General features: G+C 38.0%; 1 long non-coding RNA gene across 2 annotated transcripts in view; it reads right to left on the bottom strand.

Annotated features, from left to right (window-relative positions):
* The window catches only part of LOC110400380, a 112786-nt gene that overhangs the window by 54359 nt on the left and 40146 nt on the right, over positions 1-18281 (bottom strand). For both annotated transcript variants that reach the window (XR_002439778.1, XR_002439779.1), the window contains one exon: positions 12123-17745. This is a non-coding gene — a long non-coding RNA (uncharacterized LOC110400380). The remainder of the gene's footprint in view (positions 1-12122; positions 17746-18281) is intronic.

The raw sequence follows: 18281 nt of genomic DNA, 5'->3' as shown, positions 1-18281 counted from the left end.
AACCTGTCTGCAATCTCCAATGCCAATTTCTCAATGTGGACTTACTCTGTCTGGAACAAACCTATCTGGACAGCATGAGATGCATGTATTCTGATGCCTGCTATCTGCTTCCTGCAGTTCTAGGTCACAAGCTCTTTGATAAAATTCTCTCAGAGAGGCAATACTACATTCAGTCCTTGTAAAGTGAAAAAACAAATACCTCAGGTAATTTCTTGCAAATGGCATATAGTAAGATTGTAGGGAATGCATAGAATATAGTCTGTGTGTGTCAAGAAGAATTAGATGTAAGTTAATTATATGTAAATGTTAGTTTCTTTTTATTGTGCTAATCAAGAGACACCTTTAACAATCCAGAGCTATTTCAGTTTCACCAACATGATTATTTTGTAGTAGTACATAAAACATCAATGATTTTTTGCAAAGAAATTAGATGAGCTTATAAGGTACATTTAAGATTCCCCCTCATACATTCCTTATGCTGAAGATAAAATTAATAGGAAAAACAAAGCCATCACCACCAAAAAGTAATGCACATTAGCAGATGTTCTTACAAAAAAAGCAAGACAGGTGTCCTAGAAGAGCACCTACTCCTTCTTTAAAGATGAAGGGCTGTTTTTTTTTTGTCTTTTTTTTTTTAAAAAAAAAGAAAAAGACTGTAGGTAAAGTATTCTCACTGTACCTTCTTGATATTTCATTACAGCTATAGAAATATCTGCTTAGGAAGTACAGTTCTTAAGTATCAACTTCCAGGCAAAAGCCATTTCTAGAAACATAGAAACGTTTATGTTGGAAAAGACTCCAAGACTATCAATTCCAATCATCCACTTAACTCTATCAAGTTCACCATTAAATCACATCCCTAAGCACTAATCCACAAATACCTCCAGGGATGCAGACCCCACCACCTCCCTGGGCATTCTGTTCCAATGCCTAACCATGCTATTTTGTGACTAAATTATTTCTGATATCCAACCTAAACCCTTCCTAGTGCACACTGAGGCCATTTCCTTGTGTTCTACCACTTGTCACCTGATAGAAGAGAGGCTCTCCTCGCTAAAACTTCCTTTCAGATACTTGTAGAAAGCAATGAAGTCTCCTCTCAGCCTCCTTTTCTCCAAATTAAACAATCTCAGTTCCCTCAGCTGCCTCTCATGTCTTTTTTTCCTAGTCCCTTCACCAGCTTTGTTTCTCTTCCCTGAACCAGTCTTATACTTTTGTTAGTGTTATACTACTGATTTGCCCCACCATGTGTTCTAGACAAAAGGGCACAGGAGGTAGATGATAAATGAAAGCGGTTGTTTCTTAAATTCAAATTAGTACAGCAGCAGCTGAGCTTTGAAGTTTCTTGTCAAATTGTTGACATATTCTCACAGGAATGTCTCAAAGGGATAAACCAGACCTTTAAAATAGCAGCAAAGTACATGTGAAATTCTGTTTTCATTTTAGTGGAAATTTGTTTGCTTTTTTTATTGACTTCAGTAACTCCAGAGGCTGCATCTTTAAGTATGCATTTCATTTAAGAATCTGTGTTGACTCAATAAAAGCGTTTGAAATAGTGAATGCCCCCAAGCACAGGCACAACATTCTAGAGATTCTTCTAAATCACCTTTATGAACACCTTGCCTCTAACAGACCTTGCCTAAATAGGAGCACTTACAAACTTCAGGTGGACTGCTGAGGGGTTAAAGTTAACAGCAGGTGTCCCCACACTTTAAAAGGTAGCCAGCCTTTAACTTCTGTTAGGTGAAGGATGTTAAGCAACAGCAAATTTAAGTCAGCATATACTTTTGGTGAGAGCCCATGTGTTTAGAGGCAAGGGAGAAAAAAAAATCTGTTAGTACTTATTTCAAAAAAATTTTTTTTTAAATCCATCTTCTGGGACTGTCTGCTTAGATCTAATTTGGAACAGACTCTTGATTCAGTGGATTACCCTTGGCATCCTGGTAGGACATTCATTTCTCAAAATGAAAAATGTGTCAAATCAATTAATGTAGAGAACAAGATTTGACTTCTTTTTGTCTCCCAGAACTGAGATGTTTTGAATCAATGGCTCTTCAGATCTGACATGCCAGCAGACAAAAAACGATTGTAAAGGATGCTGTAGCTTTGAATAGCATTACAATGAAGTATTGAATGGAAGAGAAAGGATACCTAAAACTGAAAACATGGTATCCTGGTGAAACATTACTTAAGTTTTGTTACAAAAATCTAATATTGTTATGAACAATAACTTCTCCCTATGTACTTCAGGGTTTTACTGCATTTGGGAAAAAAAACATTTAGAACTTTGTTGCTGTTCTGACTCTGAGCCAGAAAACTAAGCATTTCCCAGACAAACAAAAAACGCTCAGAAGTGTGAGCCTGTTTTTTTCCTCTGCAAATTGATGCCTTCTGTTTCAAATCTTGGACAGAAAATGCTGGTATCAGAGTGTTTTGGAAGTCTACCCACTGTAAACCCACGTTTTTTTAGGACTTGAGCTGCAAGAGAAGGCAGGAGTTTAGGACTTCATGTGAACATACAAAGTCTGGCAATAACAACTTGCAATGCATGGAATCATTTCCAGGAGATATTTAAGAACAGTACTTGCTGTTCGCACACCTGACTGTTCTCCAAATGAGGAGAGCTCATTAAGAAGCCTGCTGTAATGCCCCCTATTTTATTATATTGGCATGGCAGTAGAAGTTGAACCTTCCTACCAATATTCTGTTACATTTTGTTGCCGTGACAGATGGCAGCAGAGGGGCAGTCTGACAAAATGGCATCTGACATGGAAGTGCATATGAAACAAAGGTGTGTCATTTAACTTCCGTGTGGAAAAAATTGCACCACTGACATCCATTGATGCTTGCTGAATGTTTATGGAGACCAATCAGTGGATGTGAGCATACTAAAGTGGAGACTTTTTAATTTGAAATTGTTTGGGCCTTTAAAAAAAATAAATCACTGAATTATGACTTCTAAACAAGCTACTGAGGATATTTACAAACAGCCATTTTTCTTTCATACCAGATGAAGCTATCTTTGATATACTTTAGGTTAACTTGTATTTACTTGGTTTAGTCCTCTTAAAAATATTTCAAGATCTAATACTTTCATTATTAATGTCTGTGATGAGGACGTAAGATTGCAAACACTATGTCCAAGAGAAAGAAAAAGCTGAACTTCAAATCAGCAGGTCTGATATCAATCTAGAGAAACACGTCACATGAGTAGTAGAGACATAAAGCTACTGTGTTTTTTCCCCCCCTCAAAAAAGAGATGCTCTTGGCACTCTGAGTCACAAAAGGAGGTGAAACACAAAGTTCACTCCACACACCACTGGAAAAATGAAAAGATAGATAAGAAGCTCTACATTTTGACCTAAGAATAAGGATTTTTAATGTCAGCAGTACACAACGTCAAGAAATTGTCAGTGCCAACTGGTGTCTGCTAAAGCTACTTATCTGTGTTTTCCTTCCTCCTACAACAAAGTATCAGTCATTTTTATCCCCATGATAGAGTTGAGAAAGTATGATCAGATTTTGCAACTCAAGTTGCACAAGCAGACCTATGTAGTGGCAGTCTTATGGGAGAGAGGTACAAGAAGTCAGTACCTCAAGACTGCAACTAATTTAAACTCTAAATGACTCTAAACACTAGTCTGGTATCTTATCTCTTTGCAGCAGGAAGTACTTTTGTTTGTAATGTGAATCTCTTGGTGCTGTAACTGTAGAATGAAATCCTTACCTTGGCATCACAGAAAGCTAAAAACTCAGTCTATTTCAATGTAAGTATTACACAATACCATTCTTTCATTATCTTGGAAGAACAAAATATTTAAAATTATATCCGATTCGAACACTACTTGTGTATTTTGGCTGCAGTAATAAGCAAATCAAGCATTCATTTTCTATTGTTTTCAGTAAAAGAAAATATTTGTTCTATAGTTCTCCACATCAGAGCCCACTGTCACAATAGCAACAGTGAAAGAAAATGCTACATTACATTTACAGTCAACAAAATGACACAAGTAATACTCTTTTTTAAAAAAAATAGTGAAACGTTATGTAGACTATATCATCTATCACCCTATTCCCACAGGACTCTAGTAAAAATCTTCTAGATTTTTTTTTTCCAAAATTAAGGCAGTATAAGGGACCTTGGTGTGCTGATGGACAGTTGGCAGAATATGAGCCAGCAGCATGCGCAGGTGGCCAAGAAGGCCAATGGCATCCTGACTTGTATGAGGAATGGTGTGGTGAGCAGGACTAGGGAAGCAATCCTGCCCCTGTACTCGGCACTTGTGACGCCCCATCTCAAGTACTGTGTTCAGTTTTGGGCACCTCAACACAGAAAGGACGCTGAGGTGCTAGAGCAGGTCCAAAGAAGGGCAACAAGGCTTGTGAAGGGCTTGGAGAATACGCCCTATGAGGAGAGACTAAAGGAACTGGGGCTGTTTAGTCTGGGGAAGAGGAGGCTGAGGGGAGACCTTATTGCTCTCTTCAAATACCTGGAAGGTGATTGCAGTGAGAGCGGGGCTGATCTCTTCTCACTGGTGGCAAGACAAGGAGAAATGGCCTCAAGTTGCACCAGGGGAGGTTTAGGTTGGATATCAGGAAAACCTTCTTTACAGAAAGGGTTGTTAAGCACTGGAACAGGCTCCCCAGGGAGGTGGTTGAGTCACCGTCCCTGAATGCGATTAAAAACTGTTTGGATGTGGTGCTCAGGGACATGATTTAGCAGTGAGTTGTTAGAGTAGTATGGTTAGGTTGCGGTTGGACTTGATGATCTTGAAGGTCTTTTCCAATCTGATCAATTCTATGATTCTACGATTTTCTTTAATCCAACATCTGTATAAATAAATACATAAATAATGTTTTTCTCCCTTTGAGGGAATCTGCCTGTTTCACCTTACCTTAGCATCATCTGAAATTAGAGATGCATTTTTAATTTCAAAATTTAAAAGACTGTACATGAGGAGTGATAGACAACAAGATCTTTTTTCATTGGGCATTGACTTCAACAGATACTATGCATTGCAGAAAATTCAAGTTCTTGATGAGCCTTTTGAGATCATGCATGCAAATGTTACTGTTGATTATTGAAGGAAAAAAAAAAGAACAACAAAAAACCCATATCCCTATTCCTTAAGAAAGGTGATACAAAGTAGAAACTTTTATTTTTAAATTACATTTTCTAAGAAGCTCGAGGTTCTGCAACTCTCCAGCTGTGGCTTTCTGAGCCACAACCTCTTTCCCAGCCCCTTAATTTCAGAGAACACTTTCATCAGCTACAAGGCTGACTTCACTTCAGAAGTCACTCAGATTTCTAACAAAGTTTCAGATTAATTTAGTCCCTCCGCTGTATTTTGATCTCAGATCTTCTCAGGAGAAGAACAAGGTAATTTACAGTTGACTGTGAATAAGTTCCAATTCCTGCCAGAACAAGTTAGTGCCAACTGTACAGTTTGACCAGTACAGTTTTACTCTTGCATTTGACAGCTATTGCAAGTTGAAGTCAACTGCAGTATCAGCTGCAATTTTCAGATATTCTCAAATAATTGTGATTACTGTGACTCTTATTTAATCAAGGTATTTGCATCCTCCTTACTATTGAGGCAAATACCACCCTTGACCTACACACTCCTGAGATTTTTAGGATGGTGGCATTTGTAGCACACTCATTTCTCTACAGGGAGGATAGTTAGGATAAAACTAAACATTATTTCCTTCACTTTCATAATTCATTTTTAACTGTCAATTAAAAAAATAATTATGAAATTTTAACTAAAATTCCTATCAGTTTTAAAGCACTTATTATGCTTAAAGTCAGTTTCAGTTTGCATACAAGACTCTTGTCCATATTTTTTTTTCTCATTGCATGAAGGGTTAAAAGCCGAACAACAGAACAACAGTAGTAGTATAACAAGCATCACATTCACTGGTTCTAGCTTAAGAATATGTCTAACTTGATATCAAGAACAACAAAAAAAGAAAATGCCACTAGCCTTATTGCCATTTTCTTTTCTATATATAGCAAGATTATTCAGAAAACATTAGAAAACTAATAACGCAAGGGAAAAAGTCATCCACGATTGATCTCAGTGTCTTCTTATGAAGAAACAGAAGACCCATTAATTCCCAGAATTCATAGCCTTACGTGCAAAGTTCATCATTTTGCTCTTGACTTCATTCTCTCAACTCTGATTCCTGCTAATGACTGGGACAGTGTTGTGCTCAATAGATGAATAACTGTCCACTTGCCAAAATATTCCACAAAGTATTATGATACACATTAGAACACTAACTTCTGCACCAGCTTACTCATGCACACATACTCCCAGAGCTCCTCTATCTTCTGTGCAGCATTCTTGTAGGCTAGCTCAAACCTCATCCCTTCGAACATTAATAGAGACACAAAAGTCTTCAGAAAACATAGTAAGTGCTGTGGCACTGTTCTATGGTCAGAAGTAGGAATCATACATACGATTTAAGTCTACAGTATATTTTTTCTGCATAGGAGGATATTACGTATCCTGACTGAACACAGAGACTTGATTGTGTACAGGGACAACTTTCTTTTTCTAACAGATGAAGTTGTTAATGGAAGATTCCTGAAGGGCTTAGAAGCTTACAGAACCCACATCATGTCAGAAACATTATCCTAGTGACTAAGATATACCATTCCTAGCCACCTCCATGCTTACTGTCTCCCCAGTAAGTTTTGAACAACAGCCACAACAAAAATGGATGGCAAAACTGTAAAAATCAGTGCAAAGAAATAAACCTTACCTTGCAAAGCCAGGGCCAAATTAAACAGAGCTAGCCTTACTTCATACTTCCTGACCTCAAGACCTCTCTTTCCAGGATCAAAGCCATCCTCTTAGCCCCAGTCCCCCTCTTCCCTGGCAGAGAGCCCTGATTGCTTGATAGATCCCAGCTGCTTTTATCTCACTCCTCTTAACTCCTTCCTCACTAGCAAGAGGGTACGCAGAGTTGGCAGACCTGAAACCAGTGTCCTTGCAATCTGCAGAGGAGAAGTATTTATCAGGGCAAAAGTATAAATTAATTTTAAAAAGTCTAAAAATATTTCTGTGCAACTGGACCCCTCTAAAGCCTAAGAGGTCAAAACTTCTGAGTAGAGTTTTACATAAATCTGGATAGAGGGAGCACATTAGCTTCAACCAGCAGCCAGAATTTTCTTGAGCAGATATTTTTCCTTTGTTCCCAACATACCCTGGCACTATTATTCATAGAAAGGATGATTCGTCTATCCCACCCCTTGATTCACTGTTCCTCCCCTAGTAATGAGGAGAGAGGATTTTCTTGTTTCTGGTTTCCCAGGCTTAATGGTTTGATATTCAGTGCAGTGTAACCAAGCAAAAAAAGAAAAATAACAACAACAAAGAAGACCCAATAATTAAAGGTTGCTGCTGTATGTGTCATGTGAAGAGAAAACATGACGCAAACTATCTATCTGATGTGAATATACCAGTGAATTTTGTTTTCCTTGTTATGAGTATGTTCATACCACAGTCAACGTTCTGTTTCATTGCAGATCTATGTGCTTATCAGGGCTACTGACTATGGTGGGGTTACACAGAGTTTAAAGTCAGCAATTTGGGCACAAGCATAGTATTGACTACAAAAGCTTTTGGCAATTCTAGTGAGAAGAACTATTTGAGCAAACTTCATTATTACATCAATCACTGAGTAGGTGTTTTGTGCTGCAAAATCTATGCAGAAATACACATTGGTTTTTATTTTGTCCATCTTTTCTTCCATGCCATTCATTTTTCCTTTAAAATTGGGAATAGAAACTGTTTTCACAAATTCCAAGCTGAGAAATCCAAGTGTTCCGATTTTTTTTAACAGGAAATTTAATTTTCTTCTGAAAACCTGGATTAAAAGGGATTAGCATACTGAATTCCTGGAAACTATACTCTGTTGCTGAATAATTGTAGAAGATGTGTCTTATTACTACTTAAATCCAGAATTCAAGACATGGGAAACAGATTCTCAGCAAGAGGATCATTTCTGGAGGGAACTCCATAGAGGTGGCTATATTCACGGCTAAGGACAGTTTTCAAAAAAGCGCCAAATTTTTAAATATGATAAATTTTGCGTTTAAATGATCAAAACATCTCAACAGTCAGATGCTTAGTAGCATAATTTTAGTTTTTGCCTCAATATATGAGCATTTGTGCAGACAAATCTCATAGATCAATTCTAATACAGTATAATGTAGTTTTGAATAATTCCATATTTTGCACCAGGACAGGTTTAAAAGTTCAACTCTACTACAAAAGTATGAATTTAATTATCTTTGGATTCTACTAGTTTTCATTTGTTTGTTTCTTCACTGTTACTGTGCCCTGATTATATATTTCATCTTATTATAAAACAAAGATTAAAAAATACATTTTTTTTCCTTTTGTTTTTGGTAGAAAGGCATACAGTCCTATTATATCAAAATGTCTGATTTCACTCTCAAGCAGAGCAAGTCGATATTTTTTTCAACACGGATTACAAAGCCATTATCTGGTATTCTTGTCTATGTTCTGTATATCAAGGAAGTTTCAGAGTAGTTGGATTTATTGGAGCAGCCCTTCTAGCATTATAACATTATGGACTTCTTGTTATATAGCTTACTGCTGAAAGCATCATTGTCAGCTGAAAAGGGGTGCCTTGAGCTGCAAAGTTTCATTTGAAAGTAAGAAAATCTGCATGACAACAAATGATTTCCTGCTGTAGGAATTCCCAGGAAAAAAATCATCTGTTACTGTAGAATATAAACAAGAACAAGTAAAGGGTGAAAAGAAAGACAGACAAACTACTATGCATAAAATAAGCTCAAATGACCTTCTCACTGTGCCAATATCCAGCTCCACAATTTGGAGATCATGTAACTCATCCCCAGCTGAACTTGATTTACAACTGCTGCAAGAGCCTAACCTTCCTCCAGCTCGAGGGTCCTGCATGCTTTGGTGTTTTCTCCTTTGTTATACAGCAACCCTACAGAATTCATAACTGCAATTTAAGGTAAAGAAAAGATATAGACTGAGGTACAGAGAATCCCCTTGTAAACTTCCATAAATATAAATATATGTATTTTTTGGATCTTTAAGCCATGCTGTGTCTCTTTTATTCCATTGCTTTAGACCAGCTGCCTTTCTTCCTTGGTGACAACGGGGAGTTTTAATCATGACTGCCTGTGGTTTTTTTTTTTCTATTTTGTGGATTTCCCCTTTTCTAAGAGCCTCACAGTTGTTCTGCACATGAGAATAGGGAGTTACATAAAACAAGGCACAGGAAATATTAGATGTATTAAATCCCATACTTATCAGAGTTCCCACTAAGGATTCTCAGATGAGAGGCCTCTCAAGGGTGACATCTAATGTGAGATTAAGTATTTCTGCACAAAATGCTTAGTTACCTTGTCCCTCTTCAATGAATTACATATAACTGCAAATAGCTCATAGGTGTATAATGTATTTCAGCAAGGCATGATTCTGGCTGCTGCTGAGTCTTGGTGAGAAAACATCGAAATGTGTGTTGTAGGATTTTTTTTTTAAGGAAAAATCAAGTTTGTGTTTACACACAATTGAATTGTTTTTGTTTGTAAAACCTTACATTACAGACATTAACCTTTTTATAATCTCATTACATTCACAGTTTTAATAAACAATTACAAATGAAATAATGCAACCACTCCGGAATCAGTTTATAATTTGCCATAAAACCACAATGGCAACTGTGAACACAGAGCCTCCAGTCTGCAAAGACAGGAATGGACTCCACCTAACAGCCTAAACCAAGAGAGGCTGCTAATTGAGCTAGTGTACAAGCAGTTATTTCTGACATGTTGGCTAACCTCTGTAGTATTATCAAAGTAGTAGTGCAACCTTTAACAATTAAAGAATAATAAATCCTTCACAGATTTTGGGGAGACAATTATGATAGTAACTTCTTTTATATAAGACAATACAAAGCCTATCCAAATATCAAATTACTGGAAAAGTGCGCTGGGGCAAACCCTAGAGATGAAGTAATAGTGTAAGACAGCCAAGGTTTCTCTTTCCTAGCCTGCTTTAAGTGATGTTTTTGTCACAGATGTAACTAATGATACACAGTGTTGGAGTGAATATGGAAAAAAGTTCGCATAAGAAATGTTATACTTTTATTTTCCTTGCCAGGCACAAATTGATTCCATATACTGTTACCATGAATCCCGTGAATGCTCTGTTCTGTGCAGAAACATATTTTGCTGGAGTACATAGTCTGCGTCCTCATTTTTATTGCTTCTACTCAGTATTAAAACTACTCTTTGTTGCTTGAACTTTTTATTAGAGGCACAAAGTTTATATGACTCACATGAATGCTTAGCTCGTACCACTGTAAAAGTCTGAGAAAATCATTTTGGCTTCCTTGTCCTTTTGGTCTTCCCAGTTGTGACTAATTTGAAAAAGAAACACGAACTCGGCTGTATGCACTGACCACCATGTTTCAGGAAAGTATCTCTAAGACACCAGCCATTTGAGGGCCTATCCATTCATTTGGAAAATATAATAACGAACACTGAGCAGAGGGAAAAATGCAAAAACCAACATTACTCCCTACTCAGCAAAGCTCTTAAGCACATGCTTATGCTGTTCAGGCAGTGATTAGTAGAAGTTCTTGCAAGTGCTCTGTTTTAACACAAAGGGATTACTGAAACAGGCTCACAAACTTTTACCCTGTTTTTTTCACTTTTTCATTTATGACAGCAAACAGAGCCGAGATGCCTCTCCGGTTTCCCTGTGTGCTCAGAGGGCAATGCAAAGCTTTGTTTCCCCCTTTTTCTTTGCCTCCAGGTCCCCTATAATTGACTCTGACCAAGTGCTAGCAGTTATGTCCAACTCTCAGAAATTTTTCCTGAACTACGGTTATTCCTGGTGATTCATATGTCTGAGAATCTTACTGAAAAATAAACGATTGGAACTTTTAATATAATTAACTTGGCTCTTCTGAAGCACAGCATCTTTTGAAGAGATTGCAGAAAGGAGAGAAATGTAAGAGCCGTGGTAGAATGGGCTGTGTGCTTGTGGAGTTCTGGCATTCAGAAAGCATTTGTCTTTATCGGCTAACACTGGGGCCAGATGCAGAAAGCCAAGGGCAACTTACCTCCCAGATGCAGTGACTAATGATGTGTAAACATATCAGAGAACTCCTCTTTTCCAGTCCAACATCACTTTAACTTCAAGACAGTGATGGGGACATTTTAAAAAAAAGCAAAATCTGGATACACAGATTGCTTGCACTTTTATCTAAACTGATTGGTACTTTTCCAATACATCTTTTTACATAACTTTCCTTTGCCTCCTCTCACATGAATACAAATATTCAGATAGAAGGAGATGTAAGCTTTAAGTGGGGTGATAATAACTGAAAACTCAAAAGACTTGCTCCTAAGCTTGCTGCTGACCTGCTCAGTGACGTTAGCAAGCTGATTAATCTGTTTCTGATTCTGTGTATTCACCTGGAAAATTTAGGATCTTTAGTGTTTGTAAAATACTCTCAAAAAGTATAATTGCCTCCTCATTAAAAATCTGCATGACTTGTTTTTAGACCACCAGTTCCCCTGTGCCTCCTCCTAGCTCAGCACTTACTTGTTACTGCTCCTGAAAGACTTGTTGCTTTAGTCACCACTCTTGGTCCTCTGCTTTCCCATAGGCTTGTTATTATCCAATACTGTATTGGATAATATAGTAAGCAATCTACATTGCTTACTGAACTGGAAAAAAAACTGAAAATAGAGGTGAGAAGTCCTAGCTAGAACCTCCATTGTCCCTTCAAATGCCAAATTATACTTATTAAGGTATTCATATGAAAAAAGAAAAAGGAATCTGCACTTGAGTCATGAGCCCAAAAAATTCACTGATGAGAAAAGAAACTTGGACTGAGTGATATGAAAACACTGCTAGCATGAGGGTTTCAATTCCTTCTGAGCTGGCTTGTATTCCTCAGGGAGGGCACTGACACCTAATTTAGAGATTATTAACTTGAACTGATAGCTCTCGGGTTTCAGAGGAAGTCAGGTTTGGTAAAAACAGATAAAACAGAATTGCAGTGAGTTCTTCACTGAGAATAATTAATTTACTTACCTCCTAGGACAAATGCTGTTCTCTTTCACAACCTTAGCAGAGCTGAACATGTGACTGCTGTGCATAGAAGCAGGAGCAGCAGCCAAGTGCTTTCTTCATACAAGGTTTCAGCTCCTGCCCTTCCTGGAGCACAAAAACACTGAGAGAAACAGATTCTCTAGTTGCAGACATCACTGAAATTGCATCCCCCACCCTAGCTTTGCATTACCCAGCCTAGTTCTGATTCCTCAGGAACTTGGGCAAATCTACTCTCAGACCTCATTCATTGCTATTTATAGAAGTACACACTGAGTGACTGCAAACACAAAATAGATCCATAAATTTTGTCTTCCGTTAGTTACTTGGAGAATATCTGTGTGTGTATTCAAACAGAGAAATCCATAAAAAACATGCTAACATCTATGTCTCTGCTTCCTTTGCCTCAATACTCCTGAGCCTTCATTTGGCTGTGGTTGGATACAGGAACTCTTTGCACTAGCCCTGAAGCCAGTCACTTTTTCTATTTTCTGAACTCTGCAGCGAGGTCTGTTTTGTTCTGCTGACCACCAGACACTCCCCTTTGGATTCATTATGTACTGCAGAACGCTCCTTGCTCCCCAGCCCAAAGAGGAGGTGAACATCAGGAGGCAGAAGGTATCCTCACATACAGGGAATCTGCCATCTTGTTTCTGTTTTGTTGCCATCTTAACAGCAAAGTCAATTACAAACAGATATATCTAAACTAAACCAGCTTCCCTTGCCAATGCAGTGAGTCACCAGGACTTTCCGTAATAATAAGATGAATAAGCATATTTTTGGGCTTTTACAGACAACTATGTTTGTTTCTCAGAAAACGGGATCTTTGACAGTCCTAAACCTATAGTTTTCTGCTTTGAGTAAAACACAGTTGTTGTTTTTTTTTACTATGAAGTGTTTTGCCTGTAAACAATAAAGAAGTTTTTCACTTTTCAATCAAAACTGAATATTGTACATCCTGGCCTTATGAGTAAACACAGCTCTTTAACTAAAGCTGCCCTGTAAGCAGGATAGCTTCCGCAAGATGAAAATGAGAAACAGCTGTATTCACAGAGCTTTGCAAAAAGAAACTTTGTTTACACACTGTATGGATACACACATGGTGATCCAGAGACATTTCAAAGATTCAGCCTCTTGAAATTAAAAGGCTACCAGCTCTTCCATTAATTTCTGTGTTGGTTTCAAACAAAATGTGGTGCGTGATCCAATCAATCTGTCAATGAGATAGACACAGCGTGCACAGTGAAAGGCCATGTTACTGCAGAAATCCAAAGGCTCTCTCTCTGGCAAGACTTTACTAGGATTTCAGTATACTATTTCACATTGCTGGAAAAAATGTCAAGTGGAAAAGCTAAGTTTCTTTAAACAAGGTTTTCTTGGAGTTAGTGTAGAACTTAATGTATTTCTGCTTCTCATAATATAGTTATTTCCCACAAACTATGAGACGATCATGCTTAGTAATGCAATTCAGACACTTAGATGAATGTAGTCTGTATTGTGAACAATCTGAACAAATGAAAAGAATAAATCAATGTAAGGACTTAGATCAAATATAACAAGCTTCTAAACTTTCTATCAACAATCTGGGAACTAACAAGCAATCAATGGAATTACAGTTCCTGCAAAAAGCATGCTCTTCACTTCTAAGAGCAAATAATTCTGTGTATGTGGTGCAGTTTTTGGACTGCATTGTTAAGATGCTGTTTACTTCTGGTTTCTAACAGTGTATGAAGCTGCTAATGGAGGCATGATACTAACTGCTTCTGTTTCTGGATAGTCCCTCTATTACCTCCTCACATACTTGTTACCTTGGCCCCATTTATTAATATGCCCTGTTTGCAGTCTTTGATCCAGCTTTCAGTCCTCATAATTTTAATAATCCAGACAATTTAGACTGAGAGTAGAATTTAAAAGGTACAATTTCAAATTGTTTGCAAAATAATTTCACCTGTAATGTAAACCAAAGGGCCACACTATGTCTGTAATAAGCATACAAAATTCATTTTGATGTATCATGCTTAGAAAAGAGTTAAGTGAGCATATAATTAGCTCACCTATTTTATGATTCTTCAACTAGTAATTCTATAATCTTTTCTGGAAAGCAGACAACTCATTTCAGCGCAATTTAATCTAAGCCTAATTTACAATTTACTGCACCAGTGATTCTGTGAATCCTCCTACCCCTGTACCTCAACCTCCATTACCTGCCTCACTGCAGCCAGAGGGAAGCAACCACATCACATAGTGCTCTCGAAGTCACACTGAGCAAAACCCTATAATGACTAATACTTTGGTGGTGAGAGGATGTATTACAAGAATCACTGTGCTTCCTTTTGGAAATCTCTGATTAAAGAGAAACAAATGGGAGCCTTACACTAACTTCAGTGGGTTGCAGCTTAACTCCTGCAGTAACACAAAAATATATACTAATTTGTGAGCTATCTTGCAGATTTCTTTTTCTTGGAATGATCTGTTCTTCCACAAGGGTTTCTTTCTTCACCTTCTCCTATTTCCTTTTACTCTGCCATGCTCCAGAAAGAGGTACATGGGATGTTTATTCTATGTTCTCTCAGCAGCTAAGTAATTTTGTTTATACTTACACTGCTGCAGTGAAGGACCATGACCTCCATATACCTGCATAAAAGAAGCTGACATTTTTCAGGTTGGTCCACAGATGTGACCAGATTTATGATGGAGAGTGTGCTAAGCTTACATGCTACCAGCATCTTTTATAATCCATTTTTACATTTCTTCCTGGAAACACTGTGATAGTGTTACAGAGATCAGAAGTCTACAGTAGCCTGTTCTAATCTGCTGTGGATTGGTGGCAGTTTTCAGGGTCATGATGCACTGGTTCTGAAGTGTAATTCATTATCTGAAGCCAGACAGCACAAGAATTGTGATGTGAGATATGTTAGGCATAGTACATTACACATAGAAATAGGGAATAGTCGCTGAAAATTAGATCCGTACTGAGAGAACTCATAGAACTTTAAATTAACAGCAGCCAAAAACAGCTAGTATCAACTGTGCAACACAGAGTGAACACAGAAGTACTTGTGCTAATTCCCAAACATGGCTTCTTTTAAAAAGCATGATGCCAAAACTGGCCATGCGAGCAGCATTACAACCATGCATGTTGACCATTTCTGTTCATCATCTTGCAGGTCTCTGCCTAGCTTTCTCTTACATAGAGTGGCCATGAATGCACAGCACAGAGCCCATGGATTCAAAGTGTTGGAAGAGAAAAAGAATAAAAGCAGTAGCTAAAGTTAATATTAAAATGTTCTCACATCCACCTGATTACATCTGTTTCACAACTGCAGTATAACTCCTAGCGTTTCAAAGCTTGGGCCATGTGTCAGCCTGTGCTGGTGGATCATCATGCCACTACAAACATCTGCACTGGGAAAATGCTAATGCTGTGTTGCTAGCATGTTCTTCCAGCCTTTATCCTTGGCTCCATCCTCAGCTGGTGTGCTGGAGCCTGGAAGGGGCTCTCCAGAGAGCATTCTGCAGCTGTCAGAGAGATCCTCTGCCAAGGCAATTTTCTTTCAACAGGAAGCAGGCTTTGAGAATACCTTATGAATCTTCAACCTTTTACTTGGCATAAAGATTCTGGAAGAGATGATATTCTCAGCCACTCTAACAGCACTGTTTCCCTTAATGTAATGTTTTAGCACTAACTTGGAAGGGTGATCGATGTATTTTGAACTGCCAATGCTATTTCTGTTGCAGTTTTCTCTCTAAATCTCCTTTCCAGGTGTTGCCTCTTGCCATAAGTTGACAGATCTAAAGAGATTATAGCATGGAGTGCAGAGACTGAATGATATCCTAGAGGAAGGACATCCTCGATTCCGTTTAACTATACATAACTATGAAATTCATTACTGGCAAGAGTATTTCTTTTTTCCTGCTGCAACAATGGTTATGTACAGAGTAATAATCAAGAAAGGACATAGTATAAATCACAGATTACTTGAAGAACTCCCTTATCAGTTTTCTATTTTCTCTTCCACATTAAGAGGAAATACCATAGAGTAAACAAATTATCAAGAAGCTTAAAAACTATCAGTCAGTGACATGAATAGACTAGAATGCAAAGGAATGGAACATTACACAGATACCTTTGAATAGAAACAACCAAGCAAATGGAACATTTCATTACTTTGTTAAAATATTAATGATTTTGCCTAATAGATTTGCTGATAATCCAATTCAAATATCACGTAGTTTTTTGGACTGTTATTGTTTTCCCGTGGCACCGTTGTGGGGATCATTCAAGGAAGTAAAAGCAAAACCCTACTGCGCAGCTGGTCTTGCACCTGTTCCCTTCCTATGGCATTTCCTTCTGAGAGAGTCAGCATTACAAGTGCCTGGCTATGGCATGAAGTCCAGGAGGAAATGTAACAATGCAACTTTTCTGGGGATATTTTCAGGGCAGACTGAACAACGTTAGGAAATATGTTTTTCCTGTCTTAAGAGAATGAACCAAGCAGTTTCCTCCCAAATATTAAGTTTGGAAGTTGAATGAGGTGTACTGAGGTGCCTATTTTGGGATAATGGCTTCTGAGACGAACAGGCTGAAAGCTCAGACTTGATGCTACAGGTTGCAAAGGAGTGCTCTTCTGTGATGGATTTTGCATTACACTTACAGGTGCTGGGGCAGATACCATACTGCTGATCAGGACAGGGATTTCTGCAAAAATTTCTTCAGAAATGGATCAAATTGCAAAATGCCCCCAAGCATGCCAGCATTGGAAAGTATTTGATTTCACTGCCTCTTTGTCTCTTCCTTTGCTTCCTGAAATTCTGTTTTATCTCCAATAACAGAAACATATACATTTCCCATATGAACCTGAATTTCCAGTCACTCCTGACATGTGCTCTCTGTGCACGGACAGGACACTACACTCCCAACCATTCTTAGATCGGACTTCCCATCTTGTTGCTCACAAACAAACAAAACGACAGCCACTCTTTTTCAGGGAAGATGGTCCCTTCACCTTTGCAGGCAATACTAAAGATAAAAATGCTTTGGCTACACCAGGGAAAAAAGAATGCACCATCATACGCTGAGACTGTACAAAATTGCCCCTGTTCTGTGTTACTTTTGTCATGAACTTCTTGTAGGCTGGTACCCCTCAAGCTCTTTGGGGATGCTGAACAATCCAGGAGCTATAAACAAATCCTACCTCACCTCAAAGGCCAGGCTTTATCCTGCTGCGGAGGACAGGATGGTGGGATTAGCAGCATTTGCTTTCCAAGCACAGAAGAAACTTCAAAGGCCCTGGGAGCATTCCATATAAAACTACAGTAGATAGTTATTGGTTTGGGACTACTTTAATGATACACAGTAAAATAAAATAGCATCAGTGAGAAATGCTATACTTTGATATGGTGCAACAAAGAGCAAATTATTACTTTGTGAAAAATAAAACTGTCCTTTTGATGAATTGTGTGTTCTTCATATCAGCAGCATGCCATTTGATAGAGCATTTTATGGTGACTGTGTAGCACTTGCCTTGTTGCCTTTGCGGTTTTCCCAGCCCTTCCATGGAGAGAGGTAAAGGTATAGCGATGAGGATGAACATCCTTTCTGCCCATCCTGTTGATTCAAAACATACAATTTTACTGGGTGGTAGGAAGTATTATTTCAAATCCCATATTGGGAGAATTTATGAATAGCTTCATAAGATAATTTCAAGACGACAGAAAAACATTTAGTTATTTAAACCAGATGATTTTTTTTTAAATTGCTCAACTATAGATGCATGCTTCTTGCCAGTTTTTCTCACCCATGTGAAATAGGAAGAAGAAAATATTTGCCAGTCATCATTCATCATATGCTAAGGGAAGATTAGTACTTGCGTATGTGTAACTTCAGAGCTGGTTGGATATGTGTTTGACCTGCAGGAATGTGGCTTGTTCTTTTTATCAGTGGAGGTACTAGAAATAACTTTTTTATTTTACTATCTGGGCAAATCTTATCACAGACATAAAATTTACGTAAGGACATTTTTAGTGCTTGATTAAGTTCAGTGAGCCAAAGAAGATGTTATTGGTGAGAAACAGGAAAGCTGGAAGAGTACTGTATAAAAAAAAAAAAGCCCTCTTTGAGGTCAGAGGCTTGAAAAAAAGAAG

The sequence above is a fragment of the Numida meleagris genome, chromosome 5, assembly GCF_002078875.1.
Source record: "Numida meleagris isolate 19003 breed g44 Domestic line chromosome 5, NumMel1.0, whole genome shotgun sequence".
Taxonomy (NCBI): Eukaryota; Metazoa; Chordata; class Aves; order Galliformes; family Numididae; genus Numida; species Numida meleagris.
Note: the sequence above shows the minus strand (reverse complement) of the source record. Positions and strands in the feature narration are given on the sequence as shown.